The sequence below is a fragment of the Gopherus flavomarginatus genome, chromosome 4, assembly GCF_025201925.1.
Source record: "Gopherus flavomarginatus isolate rGopFla2 chromosome 4, rGopFla2.mat.asm, whole genome shotgun sequence".
Taxonomy (NCBI): Eukaryota; Metazoa; Chordata; order Testudines; family Testudinidae; genus Gopherus; species Gopherus flavomarginatus.
In genome coordinates, this window is record NC_066620.1 from 114552580 (window position 1) to 114577671 (window position 25092).

The 25092-nt window shown below is 40.9% G+C and overlaps 1 protein-coding gene across 11 annotated transcripts in view; it reads right to left on the bottom strand.

The window, feature by feature from the left end:
- The window catches only part of EYA4 (EYA transcriptional coactivator and phosphatase 4), a 243987-nt gene that overhangs the window by 167950 nt on the left and 50945 nt on the right, over positions 1 to 25092 (bottom strand). The gene's annotated exons all lie outside the window — the stretch shown is intronic.

Below are 25092 nucleotides of genomic sequence, written 5' to 3' on the forward strand. Positions count from 1 at the left end.
TGAATTTTTCTCAGTGCAAGATAACTACATTTTAATATAGAAATATGAACTATAGTGTGATCGTTTCATTCCTGTTAGCCTTTAAAAACAGAAGAAACTTTAGTAAATACATCTTGATGTAATACAATACAAGAAGTTATAACAAACATTTACAATAAACCAAAACCGTTTTAGCATCCAATCACTTGTCACAAAGTAGTTTATGAAAACTTTTCAACATTTCAAGTAAATTATAGAGCAGCTAGTTAAACCACTTTTCTGAAATCAGTTTAAATATTAAAGGATTCTGATTAATAAACTACCAATTTATACTAACTAAAAAGAGATTTGAACTGATATGAAAACAGATTTTCACAGAATTAAACATAAGGAAGAGTCTTTGAGAAGGCTGCACTCAGAAATTAAGAACCCAGCAATCAACCTAACTCAGTTTAATTAATAGGTGTATAATATGAACATGTACACATGATTGCAGATGTACTTAAGAAAGTGAAGCAAGATTCTTTTCAAGTCAAAGTAATGTGACAAGTAAAGGGACAAAAATAGCAGAGTGCTGAGATCTCTGCATACCGATTCAGCATTGCTACCATAGACTGACTTACTGCTACAAAAGGCTTTACTTTTCACCATGCAACAATTGTGGAAGGACTTCTCAAGCATCAAATGTCAAATCACAATGCTATGCAATCACATATATGTTTTTTACTTTGTGCTTTCACTATGCCAAATAAGGATGACTTACAGCCCCTCTTTTCTGAGCAATGAGAAAATGCCCCAACTATTAGAATATGGACTGTACCTTTCCCACTATCTTCAGAAGCAACACTTCTTAAAGCCATGTTAATTGGAAATAGGCTATGGAACTTCTATCCAGCTTCTCGGGTTAGATTTTTCTTCACACTTGTCAATTTTTAATTTCCTCTCCAGACAGATTTCTCTGTATAGGTTGTAGCATAGAACCAAGACAACCACCACCAAATCTCCATAGCTTCTATCAATGTTTCCTCTTCCCTTCACTGACTGATCTATCTACTCCTAATAGGAAGAGAACACAAATCCATTTGTTTCTTATGATATGCTCCATTTTAAATTTAAGACCTAAGATTTTTTATAAGGAAAGGACTGTTTTATGGATATTCAACACTGTCTCATAATTCAGTATTCAAATGAAATAATTCCTCAAACAATGAGGGATTTTACTGAATACTTAACAGATGCAGAACTTGGCTCATTTAAAAAAAATAATCTTTTTTTCCCGACTTGAAGCTTTACATATTAAGGTGTTTACATTGAGAGCAAGTGTGGAAACTGCATTTTACCATGTGATGTAGAGATTTTTTCAATTCATTAAACCACCTTTCCTCTGCATACATGCAAACATTGTTTAGTTGCATATCAAAAGAGCAGGCAGCTCCACAAAAGGGTAGAGTCAGTTGTAAAAAGGTGGTAGTGCTATTTTTAATGCATGGTTTTAAATATTTGTTTAAAAAAAAAAAAAAGAGTTAGCAAATTACTTAAGTCCCAGAGCAGCAATAACACTTAAGCCAAATGTAGTATCAATCTTATACACTTAGCTACTATTCAATATATTCTGTACTGACTTCTTACTAAAACAGATATCTGCTTATAAAAGAGAGACTCATATTACAAGAACCACTTTATTTTTTTTCAAAATTTGAGGGAAAGAAAATCTAAGCACCATACGTAATATTTCCCCCTTAAATAGAATGACCATTTATAAAAATATTTCAACTCTATATAGAACAGCAGAAGAACTAGTCAAAATAGTTGAAGATTAAATCGAAAAAAAATATAGAAATCTTCATTGAGCATTTTAAAGAATAATAAACTTAAGATGGTGAATTATGTCATCTCCCATACAGTACATTTTATACCCAATAACTGTCCATTGTCTCTGCTGATACAACAACAAGGAGGTAGGCTCCCTTCTGAATATGTGGTTGCTACACAATAAAATTTGATATTCTGGTGGTATACTGTGCATATAAGATTCTGTCTGATCTGATTTTAAAAGATGGAATTGTGTGCACCTGAATAGAGTCTAAGGCTTAAATGTTATCTAAACTCATTGTTAATTGATTTGGCTCCTTTATGAGGCCAGAGTAAATGTCATAGTCTACTGGAAATACTCTGCAAATCTCTTTGTAGAGCCTCAGATGTTGGATGTTTTTCAAAATTTAACTATTGAACAAAGGATCCAAGATATGTAGTAAACACACACTAAATGTCAAGTATCAGAGGAGTAGCCGTGTTAGTCTGGATCTGTAAAAAGCAACAAAGAGTCCTGTGGCACCTTATAGACTAAAAGTAGTATTGGAGCATAAGCTTTTGCGGGTAAATATCCACTTTGTCAGACTTACAAGTCTGACAAAGTGGATATTCACCCACAAAAGCTTATGCTCCAACACTTCTGTTAGTCTATAAGGTGGCACAGGACTCTTTGTTGCTTTTTACACACTAAATGTGTATCTACCAAAATAATAAACCTTTTCTTCTACATAAATTATGTTACTCTTTTCTTTTTATAAAGTAGAACAGGGGGTCACAGGATAACACTGGCCCCCAAAGATGGAGCAGGGCCAATATACCTGTGCAGCACCAACTGACCCAAATGAGCTTTAACAGCCAACACCTGGGAGGGACAGAGTAGCACAGAGTGACTGACCCTCTTCTCATGCAGTCAAGAGGCTGAGGGAAAGACAGTAAAGTGGTCAGTGACTATGCCTCACAGCACCAGTGGATCTGAGACAGATGTGAAAGAGAGAGAGAGAGAGAGAGAAATTCCCCGCTTCTCACAAGAGTATCTGTGAGGAGGGGAATCTGGGAATTTACCAGACACTTACTAGCTAGAAGCTGATATTAAAGATGGTGATCGAGAATAAGATGACCCTAGTATAAATACTTCTCAGCAGCTGGGGACTGCAAGGCACTGTGCTTGTCACCAAGTCATTGCCCTATGACCGCACCAATGTCTCTTTCCACATCTTTCTTACCAGATTCTAGCACATTTACATCAGAAACTGTTACAAGCATATGAAAAATAAATAAATAAAAGGTGGTTACCAAATAGAGATGCAGCCAAATATTCCGGTCTAAACATTTTATTCATATTATTCACCTTGGCAGCCAGGCAGACACGATGCCTTTCACATTTCTGAGTTATCGTAGAAATTTGTTTTAAGCTATATTGTGTGTATGTAATGTGAAGACATAAAAACGGTTACCTACCTTTCATAACTGTTGTTCTTTGAGATGTGTTGCTTATGTCCATTCCATTCTAGGTGTGCATGTGCCCATGTGCACAGCAGTCAGAGATTTTTGCCTTAGCGGCTGCAGCACCCTTTAGAGTGCCGCACTCATGCCACGGTATATCAGGTGCTACTGATCCTATGCCCTCTCAGTTCCTTCTTGCCGACAACTCAGACAGAGGGGCAGGAGGGCGGGTAATAGAATGGACATGAGCAACACATCTCAAAGAACAACAGTTCTGAAAAGTAGGTAACCGTTTTTTCTTCTTTGAGTGCTTGCTCATGTTGATTCCATTCTAGGTGACTGGAAAGCAGTATAAATGGAGGTGGGCTCGGAGTTCACTGTTATGCAGCTTGTAGTACAGCTCTGCCAAAGCCTTGGATCGGCACCTGCGCCAGGAAGGCTGCTGAAGAAGCCTGAGCTCTAGTGGAACGAGCCATCACAAACACTGGTGGGGGCACTTTCCCCAGCTCGTAGCAGTGGCAGATACAGGCCGTGATCCAAGATGAAATTCTCTGGGCTAACATCCTTCATCCTGTCTGTGACAGCAACCAACTGCATTTGACTTACAGAGCAACTGTGTTCTATCAATGTAGAAGGCCAGCACCTGTCTGACATCCAGTGTACGCAACCTGCAATCCTCATCTGATGTGTGAGGCTTTGGACAGAGGACCAGCAGGTAAATGTCCAGGCCCGCGTGGAACCGGGAAACAACCTGAGGCAGAAAAGCCAGAAGTGGGCACAGCTGGACCTTGTCCTTGTAGAAGATTGTATAGGGCGACTCCAACATGAGCACCCTGATCTCGGACACCTGCCATGCCAACATTATAGCGACCAAGAAAGACACCTTCCAGGAAAGGAGCAGGAGGGAGAAGGACGCTAGGGGTTCAAAAGGAGGGACCGTGAGCTTTGAGAGCACCAGATTCAGGTCCCATGGTGCTCTAGGAATATGGAGACATAGACATAAAGTGTCCTTTAAGTCAAGAGCAATGTACCAGTCCCCCAGATCCAGGGAGGAGATAATGGAGGCCAGTGAGATCATGAGGAACTTCAACTTCTTGAGAGACTTGTTGAGGCCACAGAGTTCCAGGATGGGTCTGAGGCCTTCAGGATTAAGAAGTATCGGGAGTAGAATCCTCTTCCGTCCATGCCCTCAGGAACTGCCTCCACAGCCCCCAAATGAAGGAGCTTGTCGACCTCCTGAACCAGGAGTTGCTCGTGAGAGGGGTCCCTGAAGAGGAACAAGGAAGTAGGGGAGTGGGAAGGAGGGGTGTCCACAAACTACATGGTATAGCCTTGAACTACTGTGTCCAGGACCCAGTGGTCCAAGGCAATTCACAACCAGGCTGAGCAGTAGGGAGAAAGGTGGTTGAGAAAAGGACAGGCAGGATGCAACTGGCTGACCAGGGCATCACTCTTGAGTGCACCCTCTAAACGATCACTTTTGGGCCCCCCCCCCAGGGTGCTTTGCGGGTCCAGACTGGACTGGAGCAAGAGGAGGAAGGGCAGCAATGGCTAAAACCAGTGTCTCTTCAACTCGCAGATCCCAGCAGGGATTGCCAAGGCCTCGACGGTGGTGGAGGTCGGAATGGCTTTTTGGCAGACTGCGAGGTATGCATGCCCAACAAGCAAAGGGTAGCCTTTGTGTCCTTCCACCCGTGTAGCCTGGTGTCCATTTGATCAGAGAAGAGCCCAAATCTGTCAAAGGGGAGGTCCTGAATTGAGGCTGCATCTCCTGGGAGAGGCCTTTCATTTGGAGACAAGAGCTGTGTCGCATGACCACCACCGATGTGACCATCCGTGCTGCCAAGTCTGCCGCCTTCGATGCCATTTTCAGGGAGTATCCAGCTGACGCAGTCCCTCCCTCTACCAGGGTGCCAAACTCCTGAGCCTGGCCCTGAGGAAGGCAGTCCTGGAACTTCTAGAGGCTGTCCCAGAGGTTAAAATTGTATCGGCCCAGCAGGGCCTGATGGTTTGCCACTCAGAATTGTAAGCTAGCTGCTGAATACATTTTTCTGCCAAATCACGTTTCTTTGCTTCTTTGTTCTTGAGTGTAGAGAAAGTGGGGACCTGCTTGTCCTTCTCATTGGCCGCCAACACCACCAGCGAGCCCAGGGGAGGGTGGATATACAAGTACAGACCCTCCCCGGGTTATGCAAACCCTACTTACACAAATCAGCACTTATGGAAAAAGTTCCGTAAGTTCTGTAAGAGGTTTGTTTGTTTTTTGGCGTAATCATGGGGTATACGTCCCTGACTTATGCAAAATTCAACTTGCGCAAGGTGTTCCAAAACGGAACGCTTGTGTAAGTCAGGGAGCGTCTGTACTCTAAACCTTTGGCTGGCACAAAGTACTTTTTCTCGGCCTATTTCGAGGTTGGTGGGATAGAGGATGGGCTCTGCCACAGAGTCTTAGCAATCTTGGGACCCCATCATGTACAGGTAGGGCAATCTGGGAGGGCGTGGAGGCAGAGAGAACATTGGAAAGGATGTCCTCCTGCTCCACCATCTCCTGCCCTTTCAGCCCCAAGTTCTTGGCCACCCACCTGAAAAGGGCTTGATGTTCTTTAAAGTCATCTGGGGGGCTGGCCTGGAAGGTCCAGGAACCATCTCATCCGGGTAAGAGGCGGAGGCCCTGGCCGCCAGTGGAGGTGCTGAGGGCTTGACAGCCACTGGAGAGGGAGGTTTGGGGTGGGCACTTTGCTCTAACGTGGCCACTGATGCTCCCCAATACGGCCACTGTATTGGCCACTGGCCTTGCTGCCACTGCAGTGCCGAGGATGGCAGAGCAGTTTCCAGTGCACAGTCCAATCGCAGAGACCAGAGTGATGGGCTGAACTGGGTGTCTGTGCTACAGGAACAACTCTCTGGCGACCAGGGAGGAGCTGTCAACGCCTGCGTCTCCTTGCTGGTTGTGGATATTGGTGAGCACTGACCACGCGTAAGCGACTGGTGACTATACTCGGGAGAATGGTCCCAGTGCTGCGGAGACCAGTAACACGAGGGGGAGCGGTCCCACAGTGTGAGCAACCGGGACCGATATTTGGATCGGCGAGAGGGCAAACAGCATCAGTCATAATAAGGGAAGTGTCAACCCCATACTGGGGAATAACATCTCAGTGTCCAAGGGGAGAGTTTGGGCGACTGGTTGCAGGGCTACGACCAGCCACGGAATTGCTTGTCCGATGACCTACAGCACTCCCCTGCTCCCGGAAGGATCTTAACAGCTGGCTTGCCCTCTCAGGAAGCCTTAGCCTGGTCCTGTGGCACTGGAGACATCATATGTGCAGGTAGAGACCTGTGCTCTCTCTGTGTCTGGGCTGGGGATGACCAGGGCCGGCTTTAGGCCAATTCCACCAATTCCCCTGAATTGGGCCCCGCGCCCAGTGTGAATCTCTTTCCTGGCTAGAGGCGCCTTTTTAATTTTTACTCACCTGGCGGCGCTCCGGGTCTTCGCTGACACTTTGGCGGTGGGTCCTTTGTTTGCTCCAGGTCTTCGGCGGCACTTCGACAGCGAGTCCTTCAGTGAGAAGACCTGGAGTGAGTGAAGGACTCGCTGCTGAAGTGCCGCCGAAGACTCAGAGCACCGCCCAGTGAGTACAAACCACGTGTGTTTTTTTACATTTTTTTTTTTTGGTCATCCCTGCCGGGGCCCCGTCGAAACTGTTCGAATTGGGCCCCGCACTTCCTAAAGCCGGCTCTGGGGGGATGATGACAGTGCAGGCAGGGTGGTGGGTCCCATACCGCTCACCAGAGTCAGTTACGGACCTTTAAGAGGGCTAAGAACTCCAGCCATGGAGGCACAATTGAGCTTCTCCAAAAAAAAGGCTGGCGGACAGGCCCGGTCCCTCTACCAGATGACCCTGGGGCCCTCTTGCTCGGCGCCGGTAAGCACTTCTTCACCTTCTTCTTAGGCATTGGCAACGGTGCTGAGGGGAGCCGAGCGCCAGCAGCACTCTCCACACAGAGGCCAAAGTACTCGGTGTGGCCTGCAGAGGACTCGGAAGCCGGGTGGAGAGCAGACTCTATCAGGAAGGCACTGAGGCGAATGTCCCTCTCCTTCTGGGTGTGAGGCCGAAAGTACTTAAGGCAGCTGTTGTGTGGGTCACTCACAGGCACAGGCCTGCCACAGATCAAGCAGAGCTTAAACTCGGGAGCTCAGGGCATGGCCTGCTTGAGGAGAAGTCCCTGCTGGGACCTTAACAACCACTTAAAACACGAACTACAATTGAACAAAGGCCTGAAGGCATGAAGTCCAGTGGAAGAACACAGCTAGCTCTTGACAAGCAAGAGAGGAGCTCCGACTGACCACCATGAGGGGTAAGAAGGAACTGAGAGGGCGTGGGTTGGCAATGCCTGACATACTGCGGCATGAGCATGGCACTCTAGAGGGCAATATAGCTGGCTCTAGGGGTACTGCTACGGCAAAAATCTCTGATGGCCACGCACGTGGGCGCACGCACACCTAGAATGGAATCAATATAAGAAAGCACTCAAAGAAGAAACATATCCTTGTGATTGCATTTCACTTATAAATTTGGTGATTTCTCCTCATGGATATAATTTCCTATGTTTTAATCATTTTTAGTGCAAGGAATTATCAAGAAAAATCACCTCAGACCCCATTCACTAGTAATGACCATTTAAATCTCTCCCTTAAAATTCACATCCTTCAAAAGGCCTTTCAATAATAATTAAGCATTGCAGCTTAATTGCTTAACAGTTATACATAAAAAGTAAGAGAAAGAAGAAGTGATCTTCCACCTATTTACTTTATCCATGTTTTATGTCTGAATTTAATACATATACTGTATATGCAAAATTCTGTGTGGACAGTACAGTTTGTATAATTTGTAGATTATAAATAAACTGGGCCAGGGACTGTTTTACTTCACCTACTATACTTTAGAAAGCATATTCTCAGGTGATCTACAGATAATAATAATTTAATAATTCCTAATGTTGGTGTCATTGTTCTGTCCGTTAGCTGCTATTTTTGACTTGTGTATTTAATTCAATTCTTCTCCTTAGAACAATTATTATTTTATCCCTATCTTTGGAGTCTTGGTACTAAAAAGAAAGTTGAAAAGGAAAGAAAGGCTATCAGTGATTCAAAGTTCCCATATTATTTCAGTAAAATAAACAGTATTGATGATATCTTCCCTTATGAATTCTAGCTAACAGTTACATAAGAGACTTAACTCAAAAGAATTTTAAAACTGAAATGCTGAAGCAGTAGTCTCCAGTTAAATCTTTCCAATCCAGGGTGCCAGATAACTAGCACTGCATAGACATAGAAAGGAAGGCCAAAAAGACATGCAGCCAAAACTCACAAACTGAGTCTCTTCATTTGAAAAATAGTTTAAAATACTACCCGTGAAGAAAATAAACTTCACTATATATTCTTCCTTTCACTATCCAGGGAATGGCTACTTTTGAAAAATGTATGCAGGAAAAATACTGGCTATTACTAAAGGCAACGCAGTTTCCAACCCCAAGAAAGGAAACTTGTATTTCTGTACAATAATAAAGGGGAGGTTTCCAACAAGTTTTATCAACATGGTAGTTAATTTTTCCCTTTCTGAGTTTTATGGTTTATTCTTCAGGGTTAAAATTTTTAAATCTTTCATTGAGTGATTTATTTATTTATTTATTGAAAATGCATTACCTGAGGGGAGGGATAGCTCAGTGGTTTGAGCATTAGCTTACTAAACCCAGGGTTGTGAGTTCAATCTTTGAGGGGCCATTTAGAGAACTGGGGTAAAAATCAGGGGATTGGTCCTGCTTTGAGCAGGGGGTTAGACTAGATGACCTCCTGAGCTCCCTTCCAACCCTAATATTCTATGAGGTGTAATTTTTAAGTATTCATATTCTATGGAAAGCTCACTGGCAAGAAATTAACTGAAAAACTGAACTATTTTGGAACCCTTTGTTGTTCCTACCAGATACTACATCCCAAATTCTCCATAGGTTTGGACAACATCCCCTGAGGCAGTCAGAAATTAATGGGAGCCAGCCAGCAGGCCAGCTCCTTACTTTAGAATACTCCAGATGGGTTTGCATAATGACTGGTTTTAACAGATCATGCTCCAACTAATGAAGCCCATTTAAAGCCAGCTGGCATCCTTCCTCTTCACTGCATTTCAGGTTAGCTGAATCCAGAGGACAGTGGAGAATACAACCTAGTCTCTGAGGCAAAGCTGGACCCAAACTCTACATCAAGAATGTCTGGTTTCAGCAGCACGCCAATGCAGCAAACAAGAAATTCTGTGGCAGATTAAGGAAAATTAAAATGAGAGGTTTCTATTGACTTAAATATGATGTAAGCAGAGTCTGAATGAGCTCTCCCCTGACATCTAGTGGTGAGCTGTGGAAAAAGACTTCAGGAGTTGATCTCATTTGCATGGACACACCCAGGTGCTCAGCATGATAGGATTGCTTGCCCAAATGATCACTTGTGGTTGGTGTTGGATCCCCAGTCTCCTTGTTATTGGGGCAGGAGTGATAAAGCATTGTTATCCTTGTTGTGTGAAACAAGGGCAGCAGAACTGTACCTGGCATACCCTGATGGAGGGACTCACCCTCAGCACTCGCTAGGCTGGGGACATGGGTTCCAAAGCCCAGTGAATTGAAAGGAGGTACGTACACCTAATGGAATGGGCCTTGTTTAAGGGTTCTAGGCAGCATTTGACTTTTTCTCTTACTATGGTATAATAAAATCTAATTTACTCTCAACTGAAAATCTTATTACATGCTGTAGAGCTGAAATCACTCATAGCCAGGCCTAAGTATTAGGCCTACTGGGGAACAGTGTCTCTATTGCAAGATACTGCCCAATATGCTTTAGCAGTGAGGCTCCCCCACTAACAGCTGAAATCACTGAAAGCTGTGTTAAGCAGTAGGCCCTGAAGACATCTTGGCATGGGGCTGGTGGAGAGGCATGGCAAACAGACAGCAGGGCAGCTGGCAGAGAGGCGGCCAGCAGGGTGACGAGTGAGTGCCGGAGCAGCGGAATGTGTAATGTGCCTCCTTACCCCCCCTTCCACCCAGGGTGGGAAATTAACTCTGTGGATGAACCTCTGAACACTGGGGCAGCACTGGCCAAGGACAGCACCTGTGAGTGGGGTACAGAGAAGGGATGGGCACGTGAAAGGGACTTTTAGGTTGCTGGACTTAAGAACCTGAGGGGAAAAGGTCACTGCCCAACTTACTTGGGGGTGGGTCTTTTGCTTATGGTTTCTTTCTAAACCCTAGTTGCGGTGTTTTCCCAAATTAATGCTGAATTACTTCCCTCCTTTTATTAATTTTTTTTTGCTACACTCAGACTCTGTGCTTGTGGGAGGGGAAGTACTGCCTCTTAGAGACGTGCAGGGGGTGGTGTGTAATTGTTCCAGATCACTGGGTGAGGGTTCGAGCCAGTTTTGTACTGAAAAGGAAGCCCTAGATACTGAATCCGGCCCTTGTTGCTGCTGGCTTCACCTGGCAGACGGGTTACACTGAGATATTACTGATCTTTAGTTAGCCCCCTATTCTCTGAGGCAAAGCTGGACTCAAACTCTACAGCAAGAATGTCTGGTTTCAGCAGTATGCCAGTGCAGCAAACAAGGAATTCTGTGGCAGATTAAGGAAAATTAAAATGGGAGATTTCTATTGACTTAAATATGAAAATGAATATCAGTATAATAGTCTGTGTTAATTATTACAATATTGCATTAAATTTAGATTATACTGCCATCCAGTTGTCAGCATGATGCAGACTTTGATACTGAGAAGCTGCAGGGGGAAAGCTGAAGGTTCTGATACTAGGGTAGAGGCCAGTTGAGGCTCTTGGCATTTGGGCAGCATGTGGTTTTGGAACCCAGGAACCTAGGGTATGGCTACACTTGAAATTTCAAAGCTCTGCCGTGGCAGTGCTTTGAAGTGTGAGTGTGGTCGGAGTGCCAGCGCTGGGAGAGAGCTCTCCCAGCGCTGCACGTAAACCACATCCCTTACGGGTGTAGCTTGCAGTGCTGGGAGCCGCGCTTTCAGCACTGCAGCACTGATTACACTGAGGCTTTACAGCGCTGTATCTTGCAGTGCTCGGGGGGTGTTTTTTCACACCCCTGAGCGCGAAAGTTGCAGCACTGTAAAGTGCCAGTGTAGCCAAGCCCCTAGGCTTTTGGCAATAAGGAGTACATGCATCTCCTCTTCTTCCCGCCCACAGGCACTTGTATTTAAATGTTTTGAGAAGGCTTGTTTGCTTTTACTGATCCAACAACCCTTGACAGCAGTGAGATGTCCCATTGCATCTGGCCTCAATTAATGACACCTCAACCTACAATAATGGATTGGTTTGATATTTTCTGTAGCAGTGAAATGGTTATCAGTCTTGACATTTAAATGTCATCTGTAGGATTACTCATTAACACCCCATTAAGATAAATGAGATTAGATCAGACCTCTCTTACAGCTATTTTAGGCTGGTTGTGTGCAAATGCAGTAGGACATTGCACTGCGTTACATTTATAAGGTTTTCTTCACAAATCCATGAACTAGAACATATTTTGGATTAAATCTTATATTATTTAAACTATTCTGTCCTAATAGATAGATTCTGCAGCAAGTATTGAAGACACTCAATCAGGTAATACTCAGGGTCTTGGCTTAGTTAAATGAGGGGGTAGTATTTGAGGTTGTACTTCTAAATATGAAATACAATATCTAAGAGCAGGGTGCATTCAGAATACTGTACAAAAAAAACTCAAACATGCAATAAGTCTCTTATACATGTCTCAATCTCATTAATATTCATAATTGTATAAGCAAAAATTAAAGTTTGGCTAATGTTCAGATGTTATTTGATATAATTGTAATGTGCATTGTTCAAATATATCATTTGAAACTGATAGTTGGCTCTTCTATGTTTATCAGTTGTTTATACGTTTGCATGTAGACTAACTTGAAATTTACTTGAATGAAATATACAGCTTCCCATAGCCTATTGAAGGTGAAAGCATCAATTACTGCAATGTAAATATATATTTCATTCTTCTCTCTTTTTTTTTTAATGTGTGTATATAAACCTCCAGCACAATAGCTTTGCTTGAAACCCCCAAGATAGAGTCTTGTGCACCTGGTGAATTTCATGCTTATGTTATATGAGAATGAAGCAAAGTATTAATGTCTGGATCAGAGTGAATACACAAGTTCAAATTTTTGTAAACATGAAAATCAATTTGCTATCTTTAAGTGCATGCCTAAAGTATGTATATGCAGCACTCAAAGGAGCAATGATGTCAGATAAAAATAATTCTTTGCCTTCTCTCACCAATATACAACTATTTAAACACAAAAATATAACATCATTAGAAACTGTCCAAAACACAAAACTAGACAAGAAAATTACTCCTTCAGGCAGGATTAGCATTTGCAGGATATCCCATTGGCCAATTATTCACAGCTTCACTTATCAGAGCTCAACACTAGGTCTTTCAGTGAGACTCACTATGAGATTAATGCCCAGAACAGAATAGACCCAGCTGCATTACCCAAGAAGGGTAAAATCCAACTCAGATTATAATTATATTCATCTGAAACTGGAACAAGCACTTTTTTGCTGGGCAAAAGAAAACATACCGAGATGATGGGCCAATTTCTATGTAGAGAATCAATAATAAATTTAGGATGAGATTTTCAAAAGTACTGAGCATTGGCAAAATTCTTTCCCACTGAAATTAACAGTAAAATTTCCAATTTCTTCAGTGGGAGCAGAGTTAATCAGCGTTGAGCACTTTCAAAAAATTTTAAACAGCATTTTATTTTGGCAGAATCCTTAACTCTCACTACTAGAAAACAATAAAGAGCTAAAGGTTTATAAATGGTCAACTTGTGAAGCATGGGTGATTGATCACACAGGCCATTTCTAGTTCCACAACAAGGATTTTTTTCCAGTGCTGGGATTGCTTTGACAATCTTTGGAATAAACTATGTTTCTTGCAGGAAAAATCTAACAAATCTCTTGGATCAATTCACATTTCTAACCGCCACTGACTTCAAAGGGATGGTTTCAACATTGGGTTCTTAACAGGCCCATGATTGCCCCAAGTGACTTTTATAGGGTTGATTTCAATTGTTATTTGCTATTTAAAAGCAAAAAATGTGTTCCTGTTGTGTTAATAATCCTAAAAGCTGATGGCCACTTGCAATTAGAAAGTTATGGGGTGAAAAAGAAATCAGTTTCAAAGACATGCTCCATTTAGGCCACTAGTTCTCAACCAGGGGTATGCATACCCCTGGGGGTATGCAGAGGTCTTCCAGGGAGTACATCGACTCATCTAGATAGTTGCCTGTTTTACAACAGACTACATAAAAAGCACTAGCAAAGTCAGTACAAATTAAATATCATACAGACAATGACTTGTTCATATTGCTCTATATAATATACACTGACATTTAAGTACAATATTTATAAATTGATTTATTTTATAATTATATGGTAAAAGTGAGAAAGTAAGCAATTTTTCAGGAATAGTGCACTGAGACACTTTTGTATTGTTATGTCTGATTTTATAAGCAAGTAGTTTTTAAGTGAGGTGAAACTTGGAATACACAGGACAAATCAAACTCCTGAAAGGGGTCTGGAAAAGTTGAGAACCACTGATCTAGGCTATAGCAGCCACGTAACTTCCCAGATAGTCACACGTGCAAACTACCCAATCTTTAACTTTCTGAGCTACATTTCATGGCAAATGACAGAGTGAGAGGAAGAAGAACTTAGGGCACTAGGGTCTAGGCAACTGATGAAGATTGTGAAGGGAGAGAACATTCGAAGAAGCCCAGGATCAAACTGAGGGTGGTAATTCATGGTCTTAAGAGTTCTAAAATAATGGCTGATCAGTGGCCCCGATAAAGTCAATTAGAGTTTTCCCAAGATTTTACACAATGCTTTTTCCCAATAATTATGCAATCAAAAAAGGTAATAAAAATAATGAAAAATGATAAGAGAGTGTTTGGAAGAGAGGAAAGGGAGAAGGAATAGAGATTTTAAAGAGGATGCAGAGAAAATTCAAACCACTGCAAGCAGCACTTCTTGTTATTCAGGCACTTATAGGATGAAAGTGATGCCTACTGTAAATCCTATTCATATACTGGGAAGCAACAAGAGAGTGGCTTGAGCCACTTAAACCCAAAATAATTTGGAACAGACTAAAACGTAAAGTGTACCAACTGATTAGCAAGCAGCAGAGAAGGGATTGAACACCTGATAGTTTTGGATTTGTTTATATTCCACTTGATGATTTGTTTAAGACTATTTGCTTTCTATAAATTCCATTTGTCAGCAAAAAAAAAATCAATAAAATATGAGTACATTTAGATGAGGATAATTGATTGCAGAAGTTGTAAAAATTATTAAGGGGAACACTGCTTGTCTATTCCCTTCAAGCTTTCTTCTTATTTTATATGCTTAAACACTGAAAAATGTACACGTTGAAATGGTTTACATACATCAGACTAATTTAATGGGACCACCCCAATGAAATTACAGAGCTTTATTAAAGAGAGAATACACTTACTAAGGCTATGTGTTTTCTCTGAACTGGCACTTATTCTCTCTCTCATGGAAATACAAAAAAAATCCAGAAACATTCACCACACAAAAAATTAAATATGATGAAGATCAAGGTTGGGATATTTAAAGATGCCTAAGAGAGTTATGTCCCTAACTTCCACTGAGAACCCTAACTCCTTTAGGCTACTTTGAAAATCCCACACCAAAGCTTTTTAAAATCCATACTTGAACTGTGTTTTAATTCTTTTCAGAAAGCATTAAAGCGTAGCAAGCTTTGTTCTCCATAAATCCATGTTGTGTATAGAATTTACAATTCTGTTCTCTAGATGTTTGTTTAGTATTTTTTTCTATAAACGTGTGTTCCTTTGCTTTGCCAACATTCATGTAAATGGTGATTTAAACAAGCAAGGAGATTTAAGAGGTGTTTAATGTTTTTGGACAGAAAGCTTACTCATGTGAAACCAAAATGGTAAAGTGGGAAGACTGTAAAAAGAAATGATACAATATATATTCTACAAAGTAAATTAGTTCATATTTAAATAAATGTAGTTAACCCTGTTGATTTACGATAAACAAAGACATATATGTAATAAGCTATATTTCTGTTTTTAAAAGACACAGTACATTTGTTAAAATAACTAATTCTGATAAATTCAGGCCAGCGTACTCCCTCCAGTGGTCAAATCCACAGAAGAGCATAAAAAAGGAAGAAAACCCATAAGGACCCTTTCACAGAGGTTTCCCCATCATTGTTTTACTGTCATGTTTATCCCATATTTGAAATAAAGCAAGAATAACAGGGGCAGGAGGGGGGACGAGGAGGAAGCAACAGCCCTTCATTGTTAAACATTCAAGCTGTTTCACAATCATTATCATACACACATAAGCCTTATGTCTGGATACCTGCTGAAATTCAGGACCTCATTTTAAACGAAGCATAAGACTCACCATTACATGCACGCTTATCATCACAAAAGAGATTTAAACCCGATGAATTTTTAAATATTATAATGACAATTTCCTAACTCAAAAAGCGTTGCAATCAACATGGGGGAATTCTATAGTCAACCTTGTCTTGACTGACAAAGAAAAACTGAACAAAGTATTAAAAATTAATGGTAGCTTAGGTACAAGTGATTTCTAATACACAAACAGAATTAGTTCAAAACAGTAATATATACCCTCGCTTTTTTAAAAGGTCCCATTTTTCAAAGTTGAAAATAATTATGAGCCAAATCAGGCAGGAGGAAAAATGTCATCAGAAAAACGTGAATGATAATTTGGACTAGTTTAGAAACACTTTACTAGATCCCAAAAAGCCACCTCCCGCAATTGAGGAAGAAGGCTATACTGGTTAAAAAAACAACCCAGATAAGAGGTGAAGTGAAGGCAGCTATAAAAAATAATAATATATAATGAATGGGAAATTTATCATAATGAATATAAACCAGAAGCTAGGAATTGTAGAAAGTTGATAAAGGAAGCAAAGAGACACGTGGACAACTCTATGGCCAAAAAAGTTAAGGAGAATAAAGTGGTGGTGAAGGGTTCAGTATATAAGAAACAAAAAGAATCCTAACAATTGCATTGATCCATTACTACATGGAAATTGTAGAATTATCAATAATAATTCAGAAAAGGAAAAAATGTTCAATGAATATTTCTGTTCTATATTTGGGGGGAAAGCATATGATGTACTATCATCACATGATAACACTCCTTTCATTCCACTAGTATCTCAGGAGGATATTAAACCGAAGCTACTAAAGACCTTTTAAAATCAGACAGTCCAGATAACTTGCATCCAAGAGTTCTAAAAGAGCTGGCTGAAGAGCTCTCTACACCATTAATGTTTATTTTCAATACTCTCGGAACACAAGTTCCAGATGATTGGAAGAAAACAACTATTGTGCCAATGTTTATAAAGGGTAACTGGGATGACCTGAATAATTCTAGGTCTGTCACTCTGACATCAATCCTGGGCAAGATGACAAAATAGCTAATATGAGACTTGATTAATAAAGAATTAAAGGAAGGTAATATCTACATGCGTTTATGGAAAATAGATCCTGTCAAAATAACTTGATATCTTTTTCTGATGAGATTATAGTTTTGGTTGATAAAGATAAAAGTGATGATGTAATAGGCTTGTGTAAGGCATTTGACTTGGTATTGCACAACATTTTTATTAAAAAACTAGAATGATATAAAATTAACATGGACATATTAAATGGATTGAAAGCTGGTTAACTGATAGGTCTCAAAATGTAACTGTAAATGTGGAATCATCTTTAAGGCTAAGATTTTTTTCACGGTTACTTTTAGTAAAAGTCTCAAACAGGTCACGGGCAATAAACAAAAATTCCCAGAGCCTGTGACTTGTCCGTTACTTTACTAAAAATAACTGGGGGCAGGGCTATGTTGGAGGGAGGAATGGAGTCCCATTGGGGGGAACAGGGACTGACAGGCCGAGTCCCCCACCATGGCAAGGGGCACAGCCCCGAATCCAGTGGCCAAAGCCAGGGACAGAGCCATGGGGGACACACAGCCCTTGCTCCAGAGCTGGCCCAGCTATGGGACGGGGTGTGAGGTCGGACTGCAGCCCCCACCAAGCCCCAGCTGCAACAGGGAGAGGGGAGGGGAACACGGCACTGGGAAGCCACCGGGGGGGGCACACCCCAGCTTTAGCCTCCAGTGAAGGTCACGGGACTAGGAGGCATGTGGACCCTGTGGGACTGAAGCATGCGGCCTGGCTGCAGCTCCACCAAGCCTGGGATGCCGCGGGATTGGAGTGCATGGCCACTGCCAAACCCGGGACAATGCTGGGCAGGGGCGCATGGTCCCAGCTGCAGCTGCACCCCTGGTGGAAGCCAGGGGGGCTGAGATGCATGGCCTGAGCTGCATCCCCTGCCAAGTCTGTGGCACTGCAGGGCTGGGGCGTATGGCCCTGGCTGCAGCCCCTGGTCTCTCTGGCAGCTGCAGAAGAAGTCATGGAGTTGGGGCTGCAGGATCCTGGTTCCAGCCAGCCCCAGTTGCAGGGTAGAAGCGCACAGTCCCACCTCCTCCTTCTGATGCCCTACAAGTCACAGAGGTCCAGAGAGTCACGGAATCCGTGATTGTTGTGACATCCGTGACTAAATCATAGCCTTAATCATCACCAAGCTGAAGTGTTTCTAGTGAGGCTCCACAGGGATTGGGTTATGGCCCTATGCCAGTTAGTTTTATCAGTGACCTGGAGGAAAACATAAAATCATCAGTTTGAGTTTGCAGATGACACAAAAATTGGGGGCAAATAAAGTGGTAATAAGGAAGAGGAAAGGTCATGGGTATAGAGCACCTGGCAAACTGGGCACAAGCAAACAATATGCATTTTTAATACACCTAAATGTAAATGTGTACATCTAGAAGCAAAAAGTATAGGCCTTACTTATAGGATGGGGAACTCTAACCTGGAAAGCAGTGACCTGAAGAAGATTGGGGTGGTCATGGTGGATAATCAGATGAACATGAGCTCCCCTTGAAACTCTATGGCCAAAAGGGCTAATGAAATACTTGGATACATAAATAGAGGAGTCTTGAGTAGGAATAGAGGGATTATTTTACTTCTGTATTGGCACTGGTGTGACCACTGCTGGAATATTGTGTCCAGTTCTGGTATCCACAAGTCAAGTAGGATGTTGAAATATCTGAGAGGATTCAGAAAAGAGCCACAAGAAGGATTAGAAAAGATGCCCTATATAGATAGACTCAAAGAGCTCAATCTATCTAGGTGAACAAAGGGAAGGGTAAGGGGTGACTTGATTACTGTCTGCAACTACAAATATTTAATAATGGGCTCTTCAATCTAACAGACAAAATTATAACAATCCAATGGCTGTAAATTAGAGCTAGACAAATTCAGACAGGAAATAATGTGTAAATTTTTTAACTGTGAGGGTAGTTAACCATTGAAAAAAATTTACCAAGAGACATGGAGAATACTCTAACACTGATTTTTTAAATCAAGATTGGATGTTTCTTCTAAAAGATCTGCACTAGGAATTATTTTGGAGACATTCTATGGCCTGTTTCAGAGTAGCAGCCATGTTAGTCTCTATCCACGAAAAGAATAGGAGTACTTGTGGCACTTTAGAGCCTCACAAATTCTCATGAAAGCTTATGCTACAATAAATTTGTGAGTCTCTAAGGTGCCACAAGTACTCCTGTTCTTTCTATGGCCTGTGTTATACAGGAGCTCAGACTAGACGATCACTGTGTTCCCTTCTGTCCTTGAAATCTATGAATCAATTTCTTCTCAGCAACAACCATCAAAGACTAAAATACAGCACACATACAGGAGTAGTAAGGGGAGCATAGCTGCCCCACCTCAGCTAGAAGCAGAGGAAGAGCTCCCCCTCCTCATTCTGGCTCCAGTAAGCAGCACTCCCCTTCTGCTCCCCCTCCTCTTTAGATGGTGCAGTAAGAGCTCCCCCTTCTGTTTCAATCTACTTTGAACCACAGGGCACAGAGCATGTTGAGTCCTAAACCCCATAATAACTAGCCTACAACAGGATGTTCTTTACTTGTAGGTGGTTTTTATTCATTTTGAAAGCCCAGAACACTATAAGCAGGAGTCACAACATAGCTTTGCTTATCAGCATCACTTTAAAAGGGTCTACACATCAAGAGTATTGCCTCATAGGTCCAAAGTGCCTCCTCCCCATTGTTCCCACCCTCAGAGAGTAACACAGACCTGAAATTCAGTTAAATCAACACAATTTCACTGCTTGTGTGCATGTGGAGGGGGGAAACGAGAGGTGGGAAACCTGCCCCCTGTTTGCTGCAAGACGCTGACACGTGGCAGCTTTCTTTTTGCAGACTAACAAAGGGAGGCTTGAGAATAGGGAGGAACCTTTGAACAGGTGGTCCATAGTCTGCAGCCAAAGAGTTATCACCAGCACCCACAGAGCAGGTGTGAGAGTCTCCTTTACTTTGTCAAAATTTTGTAAGTAAGGGTATGTTATCCTTCCTAATCCACTTAGGTCCGTAAATACACAAGGGCCATTTACTAAGGCTGTGTGAGAGGACCAGAATTTGGCCCATAACTCTTAAGCCCAGTGGGCAACTTTTCAGTAAAAAGAGCTCATGAAAACAGTAGATGCCTCTATAAACTTAGTATCTCACTGTGTGAAATGGGATCACTGTATGTTGTTTTTTTTTTAAATGAGTGGAATTTAGCTGCACAGTGCATCCTTTCTTAGGTATGCGCTCAACAATTTCAGAAAAAACACCTGGGCATGCTTCATAGGCAAATTTCAAATGTACGTAACTCTCAAATCAAAAATAATACCTTTCAGAACAGTCTTGCACTGCTGTTTGGGCAAGACTATTTCCATTCCAAACTTGAACTTTCAAAACCATAGCAGTTTCAATTACTAGGATTGTTCAAAATTATGTTAAAAAGAGGCACAATTTTGTTTTAATTTAAATGGTAGGAAGAATTTTTTTTTTCATTCTCACTCAGAAACAGTTCTTTGGGATTGTGGAGGTTATTTGTGGGGTTTTTAATTTGTTTGTTTGTGGGTTGTTTTTTTTAATTTACAAACAAAAAATTCACTTTTTGGCAGACTCAATTTCAGCCCAAAAGATGGTTTCACAAAATCAGGAATGACTGAGACATGGGCTATGAAAGAAATATTTTTTTCAATCTTAAACACAGTGATCACTACTACTCCTGCTGTAAAAACCTATTATTCTTTTTTTCTTGACCTGCCTGAGCACAAAAGTGAAATGTAATAGAAGAAACTGATATAAAATTTTACAAAAAATATTCTCAATTGCATGTAATTCCTCTTTAGACCTAAATAAGACTAAGAAAAGTGGCTGAGTTTAGGTTGGAATTAGCTAACTTTAGCTAGCTAAACCCAATCTTAACTCAGCTATTCTTCCTAATGTAGACACAGGATAATGCTTTGCTTTGATTTTAGCAGATCAAGTTATAGCCTAGGCTCCCAGAGAAGCTTAAGTTCCATTTTTTTCAGAATGAGGCTTCAGAGAGAAGATGGGGAATGGAGAACAGAGAAGGAACCCAAGGAATATCCAGGATTAAAATGAGCCTTTCTTCTGCATCAGAAGATATAGCAGGTTTCATAATATTTATCAAACAGAGACACGTCTTTTGTTCTTTTTCCCAGAAACTGGGGCTGGATGGATAACTCAACAATTGTCCTGTTCTGTTCATTCCCTCTGAAGCATCTAGCATCAGCCACTATCAGAAGACAGGATACTGGGCTACATGGCCTGGTGGTCTAAACCAGTATGGCCATTCTTATGTTCCCTCCATCTTATTTCCAGCCAGTAAGTGTCTCACCACGACATCCTCAAGAATATAAATGAAAATGCTAGCCTGTGGAACACTGGATTTGGGGAAGGAGCATGGGTACGGTCCATGAATTATTCCAACTGGGACAAATGCTCTGTTTTAATATTCCCTTTACACCTGTGATGAAGTAAAATCTTTTTTCGCCAATGCTAACTCTCCACATTAAAGGCTAACAAATGATTCACATTCCTTCCCTTCGTCACAGCAGTATTGTAAGGATAAGTATATTAAAAATAGATTGTGAAACGCTTTGAGATGTAATGATGAGACATGCAATATAAAAGCTACGAATCATTATCATCATCACATATAATAATCGAGACCAATATAAATTCTAACTTGAGAAGTTACCGTGCTTCGCATTTTGAAGCAGTGAGAAAAAAAGTTATACACAGAGATTTGAATGTTGTTTTTTTTTAATAATGAGAACAACCGTTTTTAAAAAGTAGATTAATATCAGAAAATAATTTCAGTCAGTGCTGGGAAGTAATACTCCCAATAACCTGTGTTCAGTACTAGGTCAAACTCAGAAACAGGATATTTAAGAACCCCAATACACTAACGTATCATATTGGAAATCAGTATACCATAACAAAATGTGCTGGGCCTCATAATATTATATACTACATTATTTTTTATTGTATAACAATCGTTTTTCATTTACAATGTCAACGAGCCAAATATACCTCATTGTTTCAAAACAGTTAACTTTAAAACCATACAAATCTCAGTGTAACTTTTTCTCTCACTACTTTACAAAAAACAAAGCATGTTAACTTCTTTAGTTAAAATTTAAATCATTCTGAATTATTTTACAAACAAATACCTACAGTCTGCCAGCTGCCAAAAAAGGCTCTACGGTCTACTTATTTCAGAGTGAACCAAGACTACTCAAGCTCTAATTCAGCTGAGACATTGACAGTGACCCATCAAATAACTGTATTCAAACCACTTAATCTCTTTATACTTTAGGCAAGTCATCTGGAAAATCAGGTAAAAATCAGGGCCTCAGTGAAAAACAGAAATTGTATCAGAGATTAAGTAGGCCTGCAAAGGCAAATAAATCCTTAACAAACTGCAATTTCAGGCACAGATTCTCTGAAGGCACTGCCCAGGAGGATTGTGACATAAAGCAGAGCTGAGATAGGAGACAAAAATTCAGCATCTTAGTGTCTATGCCTATAAGTATTCTGTTTTGGCTTTGCTTTTTCCTTGAATACCCTGGATGCAAAAATAGAACATTACATATATATAAAGTGCAGACAATTTTTATATATATATACCCTGGATGCAAAAATAGAACATATATATATATATATATAAAGTGCAGACAATTTATATATCTATATATATATATATATATACACACACACACACACACACACACCCTGGATGCAAAAATAGAACATTATATATACATAAAGTGCAGACAATTTTTATATATATTTTTATATATATAAAAATTGTCTGCACTTTAAAAATATTTTCTTTTCTATAGAATGAAAATATAATATAATATTCTTTAATTTTCTTTTCTATAGAATGAAATATAATATTCTTTAAGCAAGGTTAAACCCTGAATAGCTCAAATCAGTACAAACATTGGCTGCTTTTGTGTACATTTAGGAGTCAGCATCAGGACAACTACACTGACTCTTGGCCACTATTGTGACAACTGTGCCTACAAATTTACCCTAATTGTGAGATCAACTGTAAAAAATGAGTGAAAGTTTATAAAATCTCACAATGAACTATAACAACAAACAGCAGACGTTGATGGGTAAAAGGGGTAAAGGGAGACAGAAAGACTGAATTGGTCCAAACATAAAGACTACTGATATAATTCACGGACTGTGTTAAAATCATCCCTGCTTAAAAAGAAAAGAAAAAAAAAAGAAGCGTGTAACTGGAAATCAATGGACCAAAATTGATGTGTTGGAAATTAGGCCTAGCTGGAGGACTAAAGAACTACATTACCCACCACTCCCCTTTTAGGGTCCTCAAAAAGAGACTTTTAGGGGGAAATTGACAGGCATGGGCAGATGGATGCCAGGTGCTGTCTTACTGAAAGATGAGAGAAGGTAAAGGAGAGACCTACACCATCCTGGCTGCCACACCCATCATTTCCTGGGGCCACTGTGACACCATTGGGCCTTCACTATCCTAATCCCGAGAGATCTCCTGACAAGACCAGGCCACGGGAAGGATCCAGGAGACATTGCCGCCACCATCCCCACTGGCTCCAAATCCTGAACACCTGTGATGTGAGTCTCTCTCACATACACACACACAGCCCCCAGATCCATGTCCATTTTTTTCCTCACTTTAGTTCTCTTTCCTACCCTTCTCCTTTTGCCTTGTGTCTAACAGAAGTCTGTCTTAGCTGGCCAAGATTGTAAATTTTACAGCACTAATTAAGCCTAGGACGAGAAAGACAGCTAAGAGCAATGCCCTAAGTAGTCTGATGGTGGTACAAGTTTGTCAGGTGCTGGATTGGTTGATAAGACTGCCTGCTATGCCTGTGTTCTTCCAGCACTGAGACTGTGAGAGTCAATACCAGCGACAGATGCTGCATTTTCTATCTTCGCTGTTCTTTCCCCTTCTGTGTGTGTATTTGTCTTGTTTTCTATTCCACATAACTGATAGGTCTCAAAATGTAATTGTAAATGGGGAATCATCAAGTGGGAGAGTTTAAAGCAGGGGTCTACAGGGATCAGTTCCTGGCCTTATGCTAGTTAACATTTTTTTCAATGAGCTAGAAGAAAACATTAAATCATCACTGATGAAGTTTGCAGATGACACAAGAAATTAGGGGAGTGGTAAATATTGAAAAGGACAAAGTCACTAACACAGAGCTATCTGGATTGCTTGGTAAACTAGCTAGAGCAAACAATATGTGTTTTAATATGGCTAAACATAAACTTACACATCTAGGAACAAAGAATTTAGGTCATACTCACAGGATGGATGACACTATCCTGGAGAGCAGCAACTCTGAAATTTGGGGGGAGGGGGGAATGGTAAGTATTCAGCTGATCATGAGCTCCCAGTGAGATACTGTGGCCTAAAGGACTAACGTGATACTTGGATGCATAAACAAGAGGATCTCAAATAGAAGTAGAAAGGTTATTTTAACCCTGTATTTGGCACTGTTTCAATCACTGCTGGAATATTGTGTCCAGTTTGAGTGTCCAAAATTCAAGAAGAATGTTGATAAATTGGAGAGGGTTCAGAGAAGAGCTAAAAGAATCAGAAATATGCCTTATAGTAGTAGGTTCAAGGAGCTCAACCTATGTAGCTGAACAAAGAGTAGTAGTAAGAGTTAATTCCAGTCTACATGAGAAACAGATATTTAATTATGGGCTTTTCAGTCTAGCAGACAAAGGTATAATGTAATCAAACGGTTGGAAGTTGAACCTAGGAAAAAAATCAAACTGGAAATAAGGAATAAATTGTTCATAGAGTAATTAACCATTGGAACAATTTAGCAAGGATCATGGTGAAGACTCCATTTCAGACAACTTTTAAATCAAGATTTGATGTTTTTCTAAACGATCTGCTCTAGGAATTATTTTGAGGCAGTTCTACGGTCTGTTTTCTACAGGAGATCAGACTAGATGAGCGCTATGGTCCCTTCTGGCTTCAGAATCTATAAATCTGGGAAACGATTGGACTATCAATAACAGCAACAATAAGAGCTCCAGCCCAACTCAACTGGCAGCTTCTCTTTTCCCCAAAAGGACAGTTATTACCATCTTTAATACCATCTAAGAGAATATCAGGCAGAAGGGTGGTGTGGGGGGGGGGTTCCTTCTAAAACCTCTGTAAAGGGAATGGGAACAAGGGATATTATTCAAATGAAACCTTTATGTAATACTTTACATTTCAAATGCTTTAACTGTCTTTCCTTCTT